At 33.1% G+C, this 19,132-nt stretch overlaps 1 protein-coding gene across 2 annotated transcripts in view; it reads left to right on the top strand.

Annotated features, from left to right (window-relative positions):
- Positions 1 to 18,639, top strand: part of KCNA3 (potassium voltage-gated channel subfamily A member 3) — a 29,510-nt gene extending 10,871 nt beyond the window's left edge. Inside the window, exons 2-3 of one of the 2 annotated variants that reach the window (XM_074263022.1) lie at positions 12,807 to 12,998; positions 16,693 to 18,639. The gene's annotated coding sequence lies outside the window, so the exon portion shown is untranslated. Of the gene's footprint in view, positions 1 to 12,806 lie in introns of both variants that reach the window. The other variant, XM_074263021.1, reaches the window with a different exon arrangement.
- Positions 18,640 to 19,132: the final 493 nt, after the last annotated feature.

The following is a 19,132-nucleotide window of genomic DNA, read 5'->3' as shown; positions in this document are numbered from 1 at the left end:
GAACCTTTGAAAATGCCAATTTATATTCCTGTTAAATCTGCCAAAGAATTTCACTCTTGGTTCAGTACTATTAATAATAAATTCTAAAACTCAAGGTTTGAGTGAGATAAATAGTAACATATAGAATTTACATAGTGCTTTAAGATTTGCAAAGAACCTTACAAATAATATCTCATCTGATATTCACAACAATGCTAGGAAGTAGATGGTATTCTTATCCCCATTTTACAGTTGAGGTAATTGAGTCAGAGAAATTGTGACTTGCCCAGAGTCATACAGCCAACAAGTATCTGAGGTCAAATTTGAATTCTGCTCTTCCTGACCCTTAGACTAGTATTTTTTATGGTGCCATCCTGCCTGAATGGTGACATTCATATGTCTTCTTTGGTGAATCTATGATTTAATCCATGTTTTACTCTCTTCATTGATAAGAGATGGCAAACTTTTTGTATCTTCTCATTATGCATAATTGTTGCCTGTGTTTTCCCATTAATCCCCTGTAGAATTTTTATGCAATGTGCTAAAGATACAACTCTTACTCTTTCAACATTTTGAATATGTCAGTGTTTCACAGCTTAATAATAAACAGCCTAAAGAACAAAGGGAAGGGTCCCTGTGGAGGCTGTATTGGAGGAGAGAGAAGGAATCCCACTTGTTAGGAAGGCATAGATGGGTTGTGATCTTCATTGAAGAAAGTGACCACATTCATGAGACTATGGTAGAACACAGGAGCACCAATGGATCAGTCTCCATGTGTTGTCTTGTTTTTCTTACATGGCTGAGCTGTTTCCTTTCTCAGTTATTCATAATCAACAATATCCTCAGGAACATTTTTACTCCACTTCTTGCTTGGAAAATCATCATTAGTAACATATTACAGTCTGTCTGGGCCTGAATCTTTCTATTGCTTTAGGGTTGTTCTGAGGTCAGTGTTCCATTTTTTGCAAGTATAGAACATGGGCTTTTGTGACAGCAAGCAATTTGGGATTTTTGAAAAGCACTGCACAGTTTCTCAAATGTCATCCAACCAGAGCTTCTATTACTCAATGTTGAGCCCTAATCATTGTCCATCTGAAGCACCTGCTCCAGCTGGACATATTCACAGGCTCTCCATCCATCTGCATATCATTGTCTAAGCAAAAGGCCTTTGTTTTTTTCAATTATGAATGGTTCACATTGCAGTGAATTTCACTTTTAGTGTTGGGAAACTCGGTGAAATTAGTATAATTTCATTTGTAAATAGCATCATTTACAGAAACTTGCCATTAAGGTAGAATTTTACTTAGAATGTGTACACTATGTCTTATATGATGCTGACAAATATAACTTATATAAATTTATGTAAATTTGATTTGCCTAATGTCAAAGCTGAGCAAATCATCACCAAAGCAACCTCCAAAATCAGAAACTTTTGGGGTATGTTTGATGAGAACCATCAAACTTCTAAATTACTCTACCCAGTAAAGTACTTTTTAGAAGTTGATCACTTTAACAGGATCTTAAGTTCTCTGTGACACTCAATTCTGTGACTATAAAGCTCTGGCCTGATTCAGAAAACAAATGTAATATTCTCTCTAAAATGTAATATTCTCTGGGAGCAGGTTTCTTGGGGAGCTTTGGAGTCAGCCTTCGTTTCAGTTCAGTAATCACCCCAAGTGCAGCCAGGAATTAAGGTCCAAATCCTTTATTGTCTCCTTCAAAATCTTGTCTCCTTCACTTAGGGCTCCGCTAGCTTTCTTAAAGCTTCCGGAGTCTTGGTTTCAGTGGAGAAGCGAAGGAGGAGAGCCTGCCACCACTTCTCTGGTTTTCCCTCGTTCTCCTTCTGGCTGAGTTTCTCGGAGCTCATATTCTCTCTCAGCATAGGTGTGAATCTTGTGGAACTATAGTAAGTACTAAGCACATGTACTGAACTAGAGAACTGTTAAGCATCATACTAAATAACTATTATCTCTATTAGTTCCACTGACTTTGTTTCAAGTTCTGGCCCATAACAGAAAACCCTACAAGAAAAACTGTAGGTTTCATGGAAACTAGTTTTAGAGATGGAGGAAACCTTAGTGCTTTTCTCAACCAAATTCTTCATTTTACAAATGAGGAAACAAACTCATAGTGGTTAAACGACTTGCCCAGATACTTTCACAGATAGAAATTGCAAAGCCAGAATCTTAACATATATTCCTTGATGCAAAATCCAGTATTCTTCACACTAAATCATATTTCTTTGTCATGTTTTTCCCTATGAGTATCCTCAATGTATGCATATAATATTTTCATAAGAAGTCTTCATAAAATTGAAAAAAAAAAGCAGGCATATAAGTTAGTAGTTACTTTTTTCTTCTTACTGTTTTTTATTGTTGTTGTAAAAGTCTTGAATATGATCTCTTTGATTATCTTGTACAATCCTCTTGAGAATCAATTCCCGAGTTCTTTCTAAAATGATCTTTCTAACAAGCATGGATTTCTTTTGTATGTTTGGTCAAATCTAGTCATTCTTCTCAAATTTATCTTTTTTTAAGTTATATATCACTTCCTCAAAGAATATGTTTGGTAGAGGGTTGGTAAAGTGTAACTTTTCAAGGTTAGGACCCAATAATCATTTTTTAATCTTTGTATTCCTTATATATAATGGTTCCTTGTGAAAAATAGGGAATTGAGAAATGCTTACTGATTTGAATCAGGAGCCAAATGTGCAGTTCTATTGCCATTGTCCTTTAGAATAGATCACTACCAAAAAAAATGCCAACATATCTATTCCATGTTGTATCTGTTTACTTCCTTCAAATTTCATTTGTAAATAAATTCAAAATAATTTAGTTTAGTTGATTCTTGTGGAAAGTTCTCTACAGGCTTATTTTCTACTTAGCTGCTTTTTTTGCTGAGTTGTGAAATCATACTCTCTAATCTTCCATAATTATAAAAATTATCTTTTAAAAAGTTTGACGTTTACCTTTTATTTTTCTACCAGTCATTTCCTGATGAACTTCCTTGTTGTAGTGACTGTTTTGAATCTATTGAATTTTTCTAGGAAATCATGAGAGTCAATATATTTCTTTTCTCTTTCTATTTTTAGTTGAACTTGTTTAAATAGATAATATCAGAGTTGCAATAATAATGTGCAATGATTTTTCATTTTTTATTCCTTTCATGTTTCCTCCGACTTTTGCTCTAACATGTCAGTGTTCTCATTGCCCAAAGACAGTTAATTTTGAAACGACTGCTTTACTCTAAGTAGTCATTTCTTTTCTTCTGAGACAGTTTCATTTTTTATGATACAGATAGGAGGCAGCAGTTTGGTGGCCAGCCATGGAGTTCCAAAGGTCTGGGTTCATTTAGCTTTGTTACCATGAGCAGATTAGTTTTTCATTGTTCCCCAACTCCAGTCAGCTCTCTAAGACTATGTGCTATAGACAAGTTGTTGAGTTATAACAGAGCTGTATTGGCGGACAGTGTAATGGCAGCTTTTTAATTTTTATTTTGTAACCTCACCTTAACAAAACCTCTTTATCATCATCATATCATCATTGGAAGAAGAAAGTCAGGGCTAGTGCTCCTAGTCGAGAGATAGTTGAGTTGGCCAAAACCTGTCTCATGGGATGTGAAAATTTACCTAAAGCCTTAAACATCCTGGAGATGAAACCAGAGGAAGAATCTCATATGTCTGTGAGTCCTTGGTGACTTATAAATCTTCCTTCCTCTTCAATTAACCTATTTATAATGTATTTAATCTGTAATCTGACTTAGTCTACCTATAGACTCAGTTTGAATAGATTTGTTTGTGAAGGAGATTATGTCTGTTTAAACTTTTCTGCTCTACATACAAGGAAGCATTGGGATTTTGGATCTACTTTTTCTTTAACTCTTATAGCCTAAGAGGAATGTACAAAATTGAATATTTAAAAAAAATTATCACTCTGACATAATTTTCCCTATAAAAGGCCCTGTCAGAATACCAGTGGTTATTCTAAAGCCTGAATCTATGCTTGAGCATAATAATAAAACCTAGGTTTTTACGCATATAATTTTCACATTGTGGTAAATGTATTTTGCAACAGTTATCTACTACATGAACTCAAATAGGAGATTTTTCTCCCATAACAAAAGTATTTTCATACCAAAAATTTCCTACATTGATGAAATCATAGGTTTGGACCCAAAAACCATTAGATATGTTGTAAGAAATTTTAAACTGCTATGAGAGATTATTTCCTTTTTTATTTTTCATTATTTGGAGTTCAGAACTTCTGGCTGAAACCATGAGATATTCAAATTTTACTTATGACCTCCAATACTCCTTAGATAAGAAGCCAAAGGAGAGTTAGGTCTTCCCAAATTAATTTAACTTTCTTTATTTGTAGTAGAATTCTCCTAGATCTAACTTTGTGATACTTCTCTCTCTCAATTGACTACTATAAAATCTAAATCCTGGAAACCTAGCTTTAAATGTATAATTAAGTCTGTTTGGCTAAGTCTGTTAAGAGGGAATAAGATTTCTATACATCAAAAAATTATTTCTCTATCTCTCTGATGTAATTTTTCTATAAAAGCTTTGTCAGAAACTTCTATTGAGGTTCAGGTTTAGTTGGGGGTTTGCTATTGTGTTGTTTAGAGATATTTTTTGCCTTGAACCTGTCGTTAAGCACAATAAAACCTAAATTAGAACCTCTGGAATTTGTATATTGTGATAGAGTTATTTAGCTCCTGATCTATATCATGCCAGTGGACCCAGATGGAACTGAATGAGAAAGTGAGGCTGATGTCTTTTCATAGCCCACTCTCACTTAAATCCAACTCAGTTGCGTAATGTGACATCGCCCCCAATGTCATGTCCTTTTTGAGAATGAAGAACAAACAATAACAACCTATTAGATGAACTCAATGTGAATCTTTTTTCCCTGCCCATAATGGATGTCCCTCACATTCGAAATCATGGTTTCCAGTATATTAATATCACTTTTAAATTCTTCCTTTTCCTGGGTTGATATAACTAGGTATCAAGGTATACATCCACTATATAGGGAGGATCTTATCAAGTTGTTTATAACATTACTTTTTATCATTTGCAGAGACATTGAAACAGACATTTTTCAGTATATTTTCTTATAACTCTTGTGATAGTTAATGGCTTTACATTATAAAAGTTATATTTTTATGAACTACATCCTAATACATCCTAAATTATTTCTCTAATCAGTGTAGTTTTCCAGATAAATGATAAATTAAAGCTGTCAGGTTTTTTTTATCAGTAATTTGGTGATAATTGAAAGAGCTTAGAATCACTGAGTCAAGAAACCATAGAAAAGAATTGCTACTTATGTAATGCTCAAGTGCAAAAGTTTAAGTGGACAATGCTAATGAATAGAGGATGGAAATGGAACCGACATGGAATGGATTATGATTAGTACACTTAAGGAAATCCTTAATGCTAGAATTATCACGAGTGCAGTTGCAGTGAATTAAAGGATTGGAATACAGAAGTTATTTTAATACCATACAACATAATAAGAGCTATTTAACTTTTTTCTTTCCTTTGCAACACGGCATGGAGATTTTCCAGGTCTGAAATGGGAAAGAACCTACATACCCTTACTCGTTTCTTTCCTTTCTCTAGACTTTATACCAAGAAAACTGAGAGAATGACTTGGTTGCCATCTGTAGTCTCTGCATACCCAGAAAGCATTTTACTTACATCAATTATAAACAACATAAGGAAAGAAGCCTTTTTCACTTATGAATTATGTAGCCTTCCAATAGACTTACAAAGGTTGAATGCAAGTGGGGAATAGCTTAGGTTTTTTCTCTTTTCTGCTTTGAAAATATGTTCCCTTCCTAGACATGGAAAGAAACTGATAATCAAAGAGAATGTTTTTTTTCCCTTTCTTAACTTTTTTTTTTGTATTTTGAGTTTATCTTCTTTTTAAACTAATTTTGTATTTTATAAGCTTTTATAATTTATTGTTCTTTTATTATTTTTTATTATCTCCTCCTGTCCCTTCCTGTTGAACATTTTTAAACACACACACACACACACACACACACACACACACACACACACACAGCAAAATAAGTTCCCACATTGTCTCTAAAAAATCTTCTGACTTTTAAGTTTATCACCATTCTGGCAGGGTTGAATGGCTATTAGAGTGATTCATCTTCAGTCCTCCAAACATGTGGATCTCTGATTGCATTAATCAGAACTCTAAAGTCTTTCCAAGTAGTTTTTCTCTTTAGCATTTGTCATTATGTAAATTGTTCTAGCTTTGCTCACTTCACTGTGCATCAGATTATAGGGGTCTTCCCAGTTTCCTCCAAATTTTCCATTTCATTATTTCTTATAATGTAATAAGTAATATTTGTTTAGCTTCCTGCAACTGATGGTCAAACTCTTGGTTTCCAATTTGACACTATTAAATAGATATGTGGTAAATATTTTTGTACATATGTGTTCTTTGCCACTTTAGTTGACCTTTCTAGGAAATAGGCTTAGCAGAAGAGTAGTTGGGCCATAGAACATGCATAGTTCAGTTACATTTGGGGAGTGGTTCAAATTGATTTCCAGAATGACTGAGCAAATTTGTTGCATGTCTGTTTTTCCTCAGGAAGAATTCTTTTTACTTTGTTTTATATAGTCATGATGTTTGTGATTTCATCATTCATTTTTATTACTTAACCCAGTAATCTGAGTTTGATTTATAACTTAAGTAAAGAATCATTACTATTTATTATGGCACTACAAACAGGAAGTCTTATTTACTCTGATATTTTGTATTCCTGCCAATTATGATATGACTTCAAAGCAACAACTACATATATATGTAGCTAATAATTGGCTTTTTCAAATAAAATATTGTATAATAAACATCTTGTTAAGTTAACAGATAAAATATGTCAAGTTTATGTAAGGCAAACCAGTTAGATAAATAAAATATGTAGAGCAGTTCATTTTTTCAGTGGGCATCCTTCTCAAAGCATCACCCATCATTTTATTCTTTTATGGCAGAAATTTAGCTAAACTTCAAAAAGGCAAATGATCTTAATTGTACTACTAATTCTAGAAGTTAAGGATGCTTATTATTAATTTAAATGATGCTCAGTGTGCAATGCTGGGGAAGCTCAAGAAGACTCATCTTCATGAATTCAGATCTTACATCACTTAGTTACTAGCTGTATGACCCTGGGCAAGTCATTTAATCCTGTTTGGCTCATTTTCCTCATCTGTAAAAATAATCTGGAGAAGGAAATGGCAGATCATTCTAGTGTCTTTGTCAAGAAAAGTCCCAAAATGGGATCATGAGAAGTTGGACATGACTGAACAACAAAACAAAGAAATTGAGCAATATTGAAGATTAAAAATTGCCTTGCTTACAGTGACTTTTCTTTTTTTCTGAAAGAACCCAAATTTTAGCAAATTATCTAGTTCCAGTGAGATTGAGTTTCTTCAGTTTGACTTTAGTGTGTCGGTTAAGGAGAGGATCCAAACAAACATTCATATGGTATTAAAAGGGAACATTTTTTTTCAGTTAGCACAAGTAATAGAGCTTATTAGTTTTGTATATAAGACTCTCAGACATGCTCCAAAGTTAATGGTCTGAAATAGTTTCCTTATCAAACATGCATGTAGTTTAAGCTGTTTTAAAAAAGCTGAGTCCCAATTGGGGGGAGGAATCAAACATAGCTATAAGCATATATAATGCTCAGGGAGAACAAAAACACAAGCACAACATAAGCCTTATCCAACTACTTTGTCCAGGATCAGCATTCTGGAAGAGACACAAAGAGAAACATTCATATCTAATTAAGACTCCCAGAAATTTCAAATAATGCAGCCGTTGCTTTCTTGAAACTTGGAGGCTTCCATGAGTTTTAATTGCTCCATGAAGGCAAATGAAAGATATATAGTAAAGATCAGTCAATTAACTTACTGGTGGAAATCCTCAGTTTACTTTCTCCCTAAATCTCTCTAATATATACTACCTCTTTATACCCATAATGATAGCTCAAGAGAGTTTATCTGGGGACAAATCAATGTTCTTCCTTGGAATGTTGCTGGACCATCTCTCTTTTTCAAATGGCATCCTTACCCCTTACTATGATGTTGATAGAGTGAAAAGTAAGTCACTAATTTAATAATCAATTCAACAAACATTTATTCAGTATCTCTCATTTTGAGACTTGCTAAGCACTGCAGGTAAAATGATGAAAAATAAAACTTCTGCCCTTAAGTATCTTACAATTTGACTTGGGCAAAATGTCATGCATACAACATAACTTTTCCACAAAGTATAATGGGAAGAGGTAAAGGGGATATGGAATAGAAATAAAAGCCATCCCAAGAAAGTGCTCTAAGGACATCTGAGTAGGTAGAGATTTTTCAGTCAAAGCAATTATGGAAGGCTCCATGAAGTAGGTGCTACATGAGCTTGATTTGAAGGAAGAGGAGGGTTTCAAAAAAAGAAGATGAGATGGGAGTACATTCCATGTATGGGAAATACCTTACACAAGTATAAGCCCAGACCATCAAAGAAAGCTACTAATTCAGTTGAGATGGAGGAGAATAATATAAAATAAGATTTTAAAGTCAGATGGAAAGTGTGTTACAAAGGCTTCAAATTCCAGCTTAAGAAGTTTATGTTTTATATTATAGGTTGTAGAGAACCACTGAATATTTTTGAGAAAAGACGTAACCTGGTTGGGTTAGTGCATTAAGAGGATTATTTTGACATCTGAGTAAAGAATGAATTGGAAAGGAGCAAAAGCTAGCTTAGAAAGACCAGTCAGAAGCCTATGACAATGAATGATGAAAATCTGAAATAGGTTACTATCAGTATACATAGAAAGGAGGAATTATGTGAGAAAATATGGAGGTAGAATCAGTGTGACTTGGCAACTGATTGGATAGGGGAAATAAGAGATAGAGAGAGGGTCAAAGATTAGCAGATTGAACTAGAAGACCAATAAAGTTTCTTATAGCTTTTAATTCATGATTCTTTAATCATGAAATTTAAAACTGTTTGCGTGAGAGAATGGTGATGCATCAACAAAAAGAGGGAATTTGAGAAGATGGATAGACTTAAGAGGTAATGAGTCTTTTTGGACATGTTGAATTCAATGTATCATGAGAATATTTAGGTGCACATGTCCAACAGGCAGTTGTAAATGTGGTATTAGAACTCAGCAGAAATTGAGCCATATCTTTATCGATAGATAAGTAGGTAGGTAGGTAGATAGATAAATTATATACACAAATACATACATACTGGATATTCATTTTCTAAATAGGATAATGACAAAGAGAGCATATATATTTGAAATCTATAGATAGTTCATAAATTAAATGTTCAAAGGTATTTTATTAGAGGAAATAAGTATAAAGTAATTTAAGTTGGTACCTTTTTTTCTATCACAAGGTGAAATGTTAATTAACAGAATTAAAAGACAGAAGAACTCAATGGCTATAATCTACACCTTTGATAATCTGTAACAATTCTTGAAAGTTCACTGGGCGACAACCTTTTTTTACCCTCCTGAGTCTCATGCTATTTATCTCTTTTGTAGCTAAGAGAAAGAGAGAGAGAGAGAGAGAGAGAGAGAGAGAGAGAGAGAGAGAGAGAGAGAGAGAGAGAGAGAGAGAGAGCTAGAGGCAAAGGTCACCTATGCTTTACTTTATAAATGTGGTTTTGTGCCAGACTTACTGGGTTTTTTTCCCTTTCTTCAAAATCCCTAATTTCAGTCTTTAGCAGTTTCTGTGTTCATTTGGATAACTTTACTACTATTTCAACTTTTTTTTCCTTTTCTTTTCCTGCTTTTGTGGAATTATAGCAGTATTTCTATCCATAGCAGTATTTCTATCCATAGATTTGGAAAAGCCACGATAAATGATTAGGGAGTTAAATAATGAGCTATAGTAGTGATATTCAAAAGGGTCTTTAGGCAACTATGAAACAATATTCCTGTGACACTGTTTTTGGCCAGCTTAAATTTTCTAGACATAAATAACAATCAGGCAATCCAAATTTTCCATTATTTACAGTGAAAATTAGTCTGTTTATGATCAATAACAAGCAATTACTCCAGTCTTTTTCTCTTCAATTTCCCAGTGCCACCTTTACCACCCTCTATCAGCAGATGGTCTGGACTTCCATTTAACTGATAGAGATCATCCACTAGAATTCACCTCTTACCCTCACTTCTTGACTTAGAAATTCTCTACGTATTTACTCATCCTCTCCTTTACTCCACTCTCTGAAAAGGAATATCCTTATCTTAACAAGGTCATCCCCAAGAATGCAGAAGATGAAATGATGCATCTGAGGAATAGCAAACAGTCTGAATGGACCATAATTCCATAGAGAGGTTAAGGCTGAAATGATAGGTTGTGGTTAGATTGTGAAGGGCTCTAATTGCCAAATAAAAAAGTTTATAACTGATCTGAGAGGTTGTAAAAAACCAACAAAAACTACTGAGTACAGAAGTGTCAACATACTCAGATTTGCACATTAAGAATATCATTGGCAACTATGTGGAAGATGAATTTGAATTAGGAAAGACTTGAGGAAGAAAGACCAAAGCAATAATTCAGGTATGAAATGATGGAGAAGGCAATTTCAGTTGAATGATGAGGTCAGAAAACAAATTGGAAAGCATTAGGAAGTGAGTGAGATGAGAGAAAGTGAACACAATAAAATGTAGATGACATCTCAAAGATGGCTTGGCTAAAAAAAAGAGGAACAACATCACATGATACTTTGAGGGGATGATAAGTCTAGTAAGTTTTTTGTTTTTTTTTAAGGATGTGGTATGTTTAGTTGTGTTTTTAGGAAAGAAGAAAAGAACCAGTAGGGGAATGATGAAGAAGAGGGAGAAGAGAATGTTTGAGAGGATAATCTGTTAGAAAATGTGGCAGGAGATAATATCAAGGATTGCAGAAGGGTTGGCCTTGGAGTGTTTTCATCAGAAACTGAGGTGAAGGAGTAGAGAATGAGGGATGATTTTAAGGTGCTTTGAGATGAAGAGAAGAGGTGAAGGGGTATCTCATGACAAATACTCTCTTTTCTAAGTAAAATATCAGGCAGAAGTCTTCAGTCATGAGGTTTGGAGGAGGAGATTGTGTGATATATTCAAAGAGATACAGCTCTTGTTAGAAGTGGGACAGAAAAGGGATTAGGAAGGATTAAAAGAATGTCCTGACTGTGGTTAGGGCCAATTACAATGGATCTAGTAAGCATAGTTACAGGACAATATTCTGTCTCCCACTGTCCCTCATACTGGAATGTTCTTCCACCCTTTCTCTACCTCACAGAATCCCTAGCTTCCTTCCAAGAACATTTCAGGTCTGTCTCCTTCAGGGGTTTTTTCCTGATCCCTACAATTGTTAGTGTTTCCTTCTCTCATCCCTAAATTACTTTGTTTTAAAGTTGCATATATTTTGTATATATTTATTTGTCTTCCTTTTACTTCTCCCCAGTAAGTACCTGGAAGGCAGGCCTTCTTTTGCTTTTGTATTTGTATTCCCTGAATTGTCCAGTTACCAATAGTTTCTACTGGTTGACACCATTCTAATGCTTGACACATGCAGAACATCCTTGGCATTTTAAATTGGTAACTATATAGAAAGATTACATAATTCATACAATAGTTAAATTTCTGCAAGATATTTATGAATTAAATTGTTATAACCTCATTTATTTCCATTATCAATAATAGGTAATTCACTTTATCTATTTGATTTTCAGTTTCCTGAGGTTCCTAATATTTTAAGTTTGTTTCTTTGCTCCATCATTTCTACATTCTTTTAATCAAATAGTTAATGATAATTACACACAACAGTCTTCATTTTTGCAATATGAATTATAATCTTATAATTTGTTTCTGTTTTTTATAAGAGGCTTTGAGGAGTATTATTCACACTGAGACATTTTCTTATTTTAAAGGGTGAAATTGTTTAAATTTCCTTGTAATAATAAACACAAATCTAGCTATGGTATCCTTTAACAGCTAGACTGAGTATTTCCACAGTATTTGTTTTGAGAATGTTTCCCTTGCTTGCTCCCCATGAAACTAATATGAGCATGGAATTTCCCTTGACTTCAAAGTCAGCATTGATTTTGGATTATCTCAGTGGGATGTGCAGAGAAAACAGAAAGAAAAGAGGAAGAAAAGAAGGAAGGGAGGGAGAAAGGGGAGAAAGGGAAGCAAATAGAGAGAAAAGGAGGACATGAATGGAGGAAAGGAAAAAAAAGAAGAGGGGGAGAAAGAAGAAATGAAGAGGAGGGAGGGAAGGAAAAAGGTAAGAGGCAAGAAAAGAAGAAAAGAAAAAGGGAGGAAAATAAAAGAAAGAAGTGAAGGCAGAAAGGAGAGGGGGAATGAAGAAATGAAAAGGTAAGGAAGGAAGAGGAAAGGAAGGGAGGAAGGAAAGATGGGAGGGAGAAAGGGAAGAAGGAAGGAAGGAAGGAAGGAAGGAAGGAAGGAAGGAAGGAAGGAAGGAAGGAAGGAAGGGAGGAAGGAAGGGAGGGAAGAAAAGAAGGAGAGAGGGAGAAGGATGTTGGGAGAAAGGAAGAGAAAAATAATGGTTAAGTGACTTGTTTATATATATATATATATATGTATATATATATATATATATAACATATATGTTGCATATTATGTTTATAAAATTAAGATATTTTAACAATTTTTCTTTTTAGGGCAAGAAAAATTTGAAAGTTCTAAAAAAGAATTATGTGCAAATATTTTCTGCCTTGTTTTTAAGCATGTTTTTTTTTAAACAGAAATCTACAGTAATACTGTTGTTTATTTACTCTGTCCAACAGATATCTGAAGAAGCCTCACATAAGAGCTGTAGAACTGTACTGTGAACAGTAAGATATTCATTTTTTTTCATCACATAAATCAAGAATGCAATGACTGTGATGGATGGATATCTGCCTGCTTGCACACGTTTTTGTTTTTATTGGCATAAAACAATTTTATAATTTACCTGAGCTTCCTAATAAGTGCATTATGTAGAGGGAACAGCCCTGAACCTGGAGGATTATCTTCAAATCATGTGCAATATAAGAGACTGATGAAAGACAAGAAAGAAAAAATATTATTTTTTACATCATTTCAAACTTTTGAATACTTGGTGAAATATAAGCATTCAGAAACTAAAAAAAAAACAGTGCTGCTAATAAAGAAAGCCTAAATGTTTGGTTTAAAAAGAACAATTGTTACTATTTTCTTTCATAATGAACCTAAGTATTGTCTTCAGTGCTAAGATATTAATGTTATGTTCTATTTTCTATGTATAATTTTATTTATAAAAGTATGTATTAACCAAAGCTTCTCTTATTTCTAGTAATCCAATTTCCATAAAGAAATAGCAAAGTCTATACTGTGCTCAGAATAAGGGCATTAAGGACAGACCTGCCTAAAAGAAATGTGCCTTGCTTTATGAAGCGAACTCTGTATATTCAGTTTTTTTTTATTTAAAACAATAAATTCACAAATTAATCTTGTCTTAATTTTGAACTCCAGTTAGGTATTAACTGTGCTAAACCTTATGAAAGCATGTATAATATTTACTATGCTTTTCATCTTGAGTAAAAAGAATAATATTTAGTTATAATTTTAAATAATTAAATACTTAATATCAGTTACTCAACTGTTATTTTTCATGGGATGTTGGAAATGGAACTTTTGAGACAGAAATAAATGCAGTATTTCACCTCTCTTTAAGAGTAATTACTTTAAAAGTATACCTGAGAAAATCTAATTTTTAACATTCTTATTTTCTATGTTTACACTTTTTTAAGAAATGATTTTTTTTCAAAAAGGAGGCAAAGCTTTGTTTAGATAAGGATGACAGGTAATCATAAAGTCGTTTCTTGTTTTGTGGCAGTTCACTTCTGGACCATCCTTACATGTTCACTGTGACATTTCAGCAAAAGAGTAGCCATTTGTACATTATTTTATAAGCCTTATAGAAAGTTTAACTATGTCTATGTAGTATAAAGAAGACTACTTCCTCTTGCCCATAATTTTTTTCAAACATATCTAGGTACCCACATAAATATATTCATTTTTTCTTATCTAAACAGCACATAAACTTATTTTTAAAAATGTACAGAACTAGAAAATGTTTATTTTGGCTTGAAAAATCGAGGCTTCGTTTATAGTTCCTTTTGATTTTCTTTAGAAAGAACTATAATTGTAAAATTTAACTGTTAAAACAGTTGCTAAATTTGTTAAAGTCCTGTTAGTTTTACAGAATTTGAAATAAATATCACTTGACTTATGAAAGCTATTTTAGATGGTGCAGTTGAAACTGAAATAGATAATTTAAAGCAACCATAAGCCCACTAACAGGAAAAATCAAGTGTAAAATAGAGATGACCCAAGCATGTGATTTTGTGCAGTCTCTTCATGTCCTTACATATGGGAAATGGCTGATCATCTCTTTCAAGGCAATATTTTAAGCCTAGATTTGCATGATAAAATTTTTTAAAAGACTGATAATTTTCTGGCAATTTTAGTGTAAATGGCTATACTATTTGAGGAATTTAGTATTTTTTTTTCCCTGAGCCTGGGGTTGTGACTTGCCCAGGGTCAGATAGCTAGGAAGTGTTAAGTGTCTAAGATCAGATTTGAACTAGGGTCCTCCTAAATTCAAGGCTGGTGCTCTATCCACTGCACCACCTAGCTGCCCCCAGGAATTTAGTATTAAAGTGAATTTCACTTTTTTTTTCTCCCCTTCATTATATGATTGTTGGCCAGTATAGCTCATGACTTAGACAGAGACACAGCCAGTCGGTCCCAGCTATCTTCAGATGGTAACTTGGGGATAATGAAAAGAATATCTGGTGCAGAGTCAACTAGTCCAGATTAAAATCCTGACCCTGTTATTTATTTCATCTGTGTGATCTTGGACACTTCACTTAAGAAATAGCAAACGTCAGTTTCTTCATGAGTAAAATGGGGCTTCTGACATTTTCATCACTGATTTACTGGGTTGTTGCATGCAGTGTTTTGTAAACTTTGAAGCATTAAGTAAGTGCAAGCTGGGATTTTTACTGGCCATCACAAACTAATCAATTATGTAACTCTCCACATTAACTGGTAAGGATGGCTGAAATGAAAAATCATTTATACCATGATATAGACTTGTCCTCAAACTGACATACAGGTAAAGATATCTATATCTAAATCTCCATCTCCTTCCATATCTATCTAGATTTCTATCTTCATTTCCCTGTCTATGTAGATATCTAAATCAATATGTAGGTACATCTACATCCATCTGTATCTATAGCCGTGTCTACATGTATATCTATGTAGATAAATATACATATAGACATCAATACGGATGAGGATCCATAAATAGAAGTCCAAAAATTGCCTCAAATATAGATAAAGTATTGTCAGGGTAACCTTATAATATTCTTGTCCAAAAAACAGTATCATGTCTCTGAAGAAATTCAAGTCTTATCTAAATTATCCTCAATAATTTTTCTTCCGAAACAAGTTTACTTATGTAAATCAAACAATTCACTGAACTTCCTTATAAACATTTAATTATTTATTAATATGTAATAGAACAACTATTTTCCAACAGATCTAATGACAAAATCAATATAGTTGGCATGAGAAGGAGCATCTCAAAGAAAGAGAATGAGAAGGGACTCCGGAAACAAAGGGGCTATGAGAAGAAAGATGGTTCTATACCCCTTCAGTGAATAGGAAGATAAAAAGACAGTTATTTTAAAAGAGAAAGCAAAGAGCCTTGGGAATTCCTTTGTTTAAGGCATTTCTTAGGTAAATAGATTGAGTAGGATTTAAATAAAGTTAGATAAAAGATTATTGCTACAATGAGACCAGTGAGGACATTTTTCACTTATATTGATTAAGTCAATTTTGAAAGACATTTAGGTGAGCCCTAACAGACAACAAAGCCAAATGGATCAATTTTTGGAGTGTAGTGCTTTCATATGAAGGCATCTGATAGGTTAGAATTCTGAACATGTTTTTGGTGTTGTCTAAATGTGTAACGCCTGTGTGCTTGTAGTTCTTTCTGCATCAAATAATGATGATGCATTTCTGCAGCACTTAAATGTATATGAAACACTTTTCTCACAATAACCTGTGAGACAACTAGGGCAAATACATATTTATTGAGCCAATGTAGTCATAGAACTCCTTGTTCTCAGTCCCTTGACCTCAAGCTCAGTTCAACATCGGTAGATAAAAAGCACTATCTCCTCCCTTATTGTAGAACCCTGGGGTGGGGGAAGCTGAGATGCAGTTTCCAAATCCTATATAATCTCCATCTCATTGTGCCGTGGTTGCCTCTCATTTGGAAAATGGGGAGAGGTATCTGTATATCCCTAAGATGAGCTTCCAGAAGGTCAACAAAAAGGAACAAATAATTAATACCAGCTTAGTAAGCTCTTACAGCAAATATGTCACATACTGGCCTAACCTGTGTGACTTCAGGCAAGTCACATAGCCTCAACAGATTACCATTTCTTCCTGTTTAAAGCAACACATCTGAATCATTGCTCTTGGATGTCCCTAGCAGCTTTAGGATTTATTCTAATGATTCCAGAAGTTTGCAGTGCCCTAAAGAACAATTTTGTCAATGATTTCTTATGTATTTTTGAAATCTTAAGATTCAAATTAAAGAAAAATTGAAAAAAAAACCAAAGTATTGGGATGTAGGATTTCAAATTTGTAGGAAGGATAGGAATTCTTCTAAACCTTTTTTAATCTTCTATGACTGACCTACATGGCAGAAAAGGGAAGTGGGAAGTAGTTGGACCACTGATTTCATGGAAATAGGGAACTTTCCAGTGAAGAAATTCCCTCCACTAAGTCAATACTCTCTTAGCAATTTTCATGACCTAAAAAAAAATTTCACTTAATATCAAGAAAATGAAGATGGAATTTCTTATTTGGTTTAGTTCAGTTACATGTTAAGGTACTTTAAAATCCCTATGTGAAACGCAAAAGAAGATTTGCCAATGAAAACTATGCTTTAGGCAAGCCAAAATATATATTCAAGAAGACAAACCAGGAAGTTGTTATGGATTCTTTACTTTATGTAAGATTTATCTTATACTATCTTGATTCAATTTACACACAAGTCTATTCAGAGAGTTATCATTATCTCAGTTTTCATTATATTGTCTCTCTCACTACTAGGGTTTCATAAATGTTTTACATCAGCTATAAACCTGACTGACAACTTTTTTTAAGTTTTAGAATTAAAACACATAATATTCATATTCTTATTTCAAAAAAATTTGGCAACCATGATACTTAGTGGTTCTAGTGTTTAAAGAAAAATGAAATGCACTTAGTTGAATTTTGAACATTCTTATGTCACCTTACTAAAATAAGCACAAATATCTGTATTAAATATCAAATATATAATTTATACATTTTTATAACTTTATCATTGAGTATTGATTTAAATATGCATATAAAATATTTATTTATACACCTATCTTAAGCCTACTCTTTGACCAGTCATATACTCTTAAGACTTTACCAGACATAAAGTAAATATATTTTTAAAATAGAATTTGTTGATCAGGCACATATTTGCCATATATAAATAATGAACATTCTTTTACTCCTAGTAACAGATATCATGAATTTTTAAATAATCATGGGTATTTTGTAAGGTATTTTGACTCTATCAGAGGAGACCTGATTTATGACCATGCTATTGTGGACCAAATTGTGGTCAAGACTGATACCAATTTATTTAAAGAGTAACCAGTGGTAAGGAGAAGGGACATAAATGTATATGTTGACTTTGCACAATTATATAATTAATTAACTACACTGTTAATTGCCAACATTTTCTGAAAGCTAGCTTTGTACTATAGAAATAATTTAGAATTGTTTAATAATGTTTTTGGAAACATCATTGAAGTAATTTAAATAAACCATCAATTAATTCGAATGATTCAAGAAAGATCTTGGATTGTGATATTTATCAGGAGTTTATGTAATTTCATTCTATCCCCACCATTCAATAAAAAAGGAGGCAAGTTTCAATCACTGTCTTTAAGCCTCTATCACAACTGGAAATGTGTTTTTAACAGAGTGATTCACTTAAAAACGATCATTTAGTCTGGCAAGTTTGAATTCATGAATAATTTTTTTTTCCTTTTCAGGTATGGTTTTGTGCTCCTTGTGTACTACTAGTGTTATTGAACTTTGTTCATTCATAATGGAGTTAGTGAATTATGCCAGATTTTGATCCTAGTACATTGTATTCCCACTGTTCCTAGCCAAAATTTGTGGTGCTTCTCATATTGAAGCTTAACTCATATTAATGTTTTCATCGTCTGGTTTCTAATGCTGGGTTAGGGGGAGTTTTGTGAATTTATTTAAAGCTAATTGTCATTGTACTTTTCTAAATAGACATAAAATCTTGTAATGCTGAATTTCAGACTAATGCTATCTTTGTGTAACCATAATCTAGTTCAAAGTATTGCCTTGTGAATTTTAACCATATTGTGTAGTTTATATATTAGAATTGCCACACAAAACATTGTCTTTCTTTGACAGAAACTATAAAGGAAAGCAAACTAAGTTTGTACAACAAATATGTCTATGTAAAATGCTTTTAACTGAATAAAAGAGAAATACAGATTATCTAGCCAACAGCTCCTTTTTAAAGGCTTATGCCAATAAATGCAGCATAGAGGAGAGCATATGCATGTAATTTACATAGATTAGAATAACAAATACATTGCCTCCATACTAGAACTTTTTTCTTTTGAGATGACCACTGTCACTCTTCTTGAACTTTGATAGAATTTTTATATCAGACATTCAAAAAGCAACCACCTTTGAAGTTTCTTTTTTTTTCCTTTTCCTTTTCTTTTTTAGGCACAGGATTTTATTGATGCTATTTTTTTTTTATTTTGATAAGTTTTTCTGCTAAATTACAATATTAAGTTGAACCACAATGAGCTATTTGAAAAAAAAAATCTTGGTGCCTATATATCCTTATTATAGTAAATGAATTTGATGTTTTATATCTATTTTTAAAAATCCATCTTAATAACTTATTTCTGCACAGTGAAAAAGATCAGTTTTGCCATCAATTCCATTCAGACATTATTATGCCTAGATGACTTTT

The sequence above is a fragment of the Sminthopsis crassicaudata genome, chromosome 4 (assembly GCF_048593235.1).
Source record: "Sminthopsis crassicaudata isolate SCR6 chromosome 4, ASM4859323v1, whole genome shotgun sequence".
Lineage (NCBI taxonomy): Eukaryota > Metazoa > Chordata > Mammalia > Dasyuromorphia > Dasyuridae > Sminthopsis > Sminthopsis crassicaudata.
The sequence above is the reverse complement of the archived record's forward strand: the minus strand, read 5'-3'. Positions and strand labels throughout refer to the sequence as shown.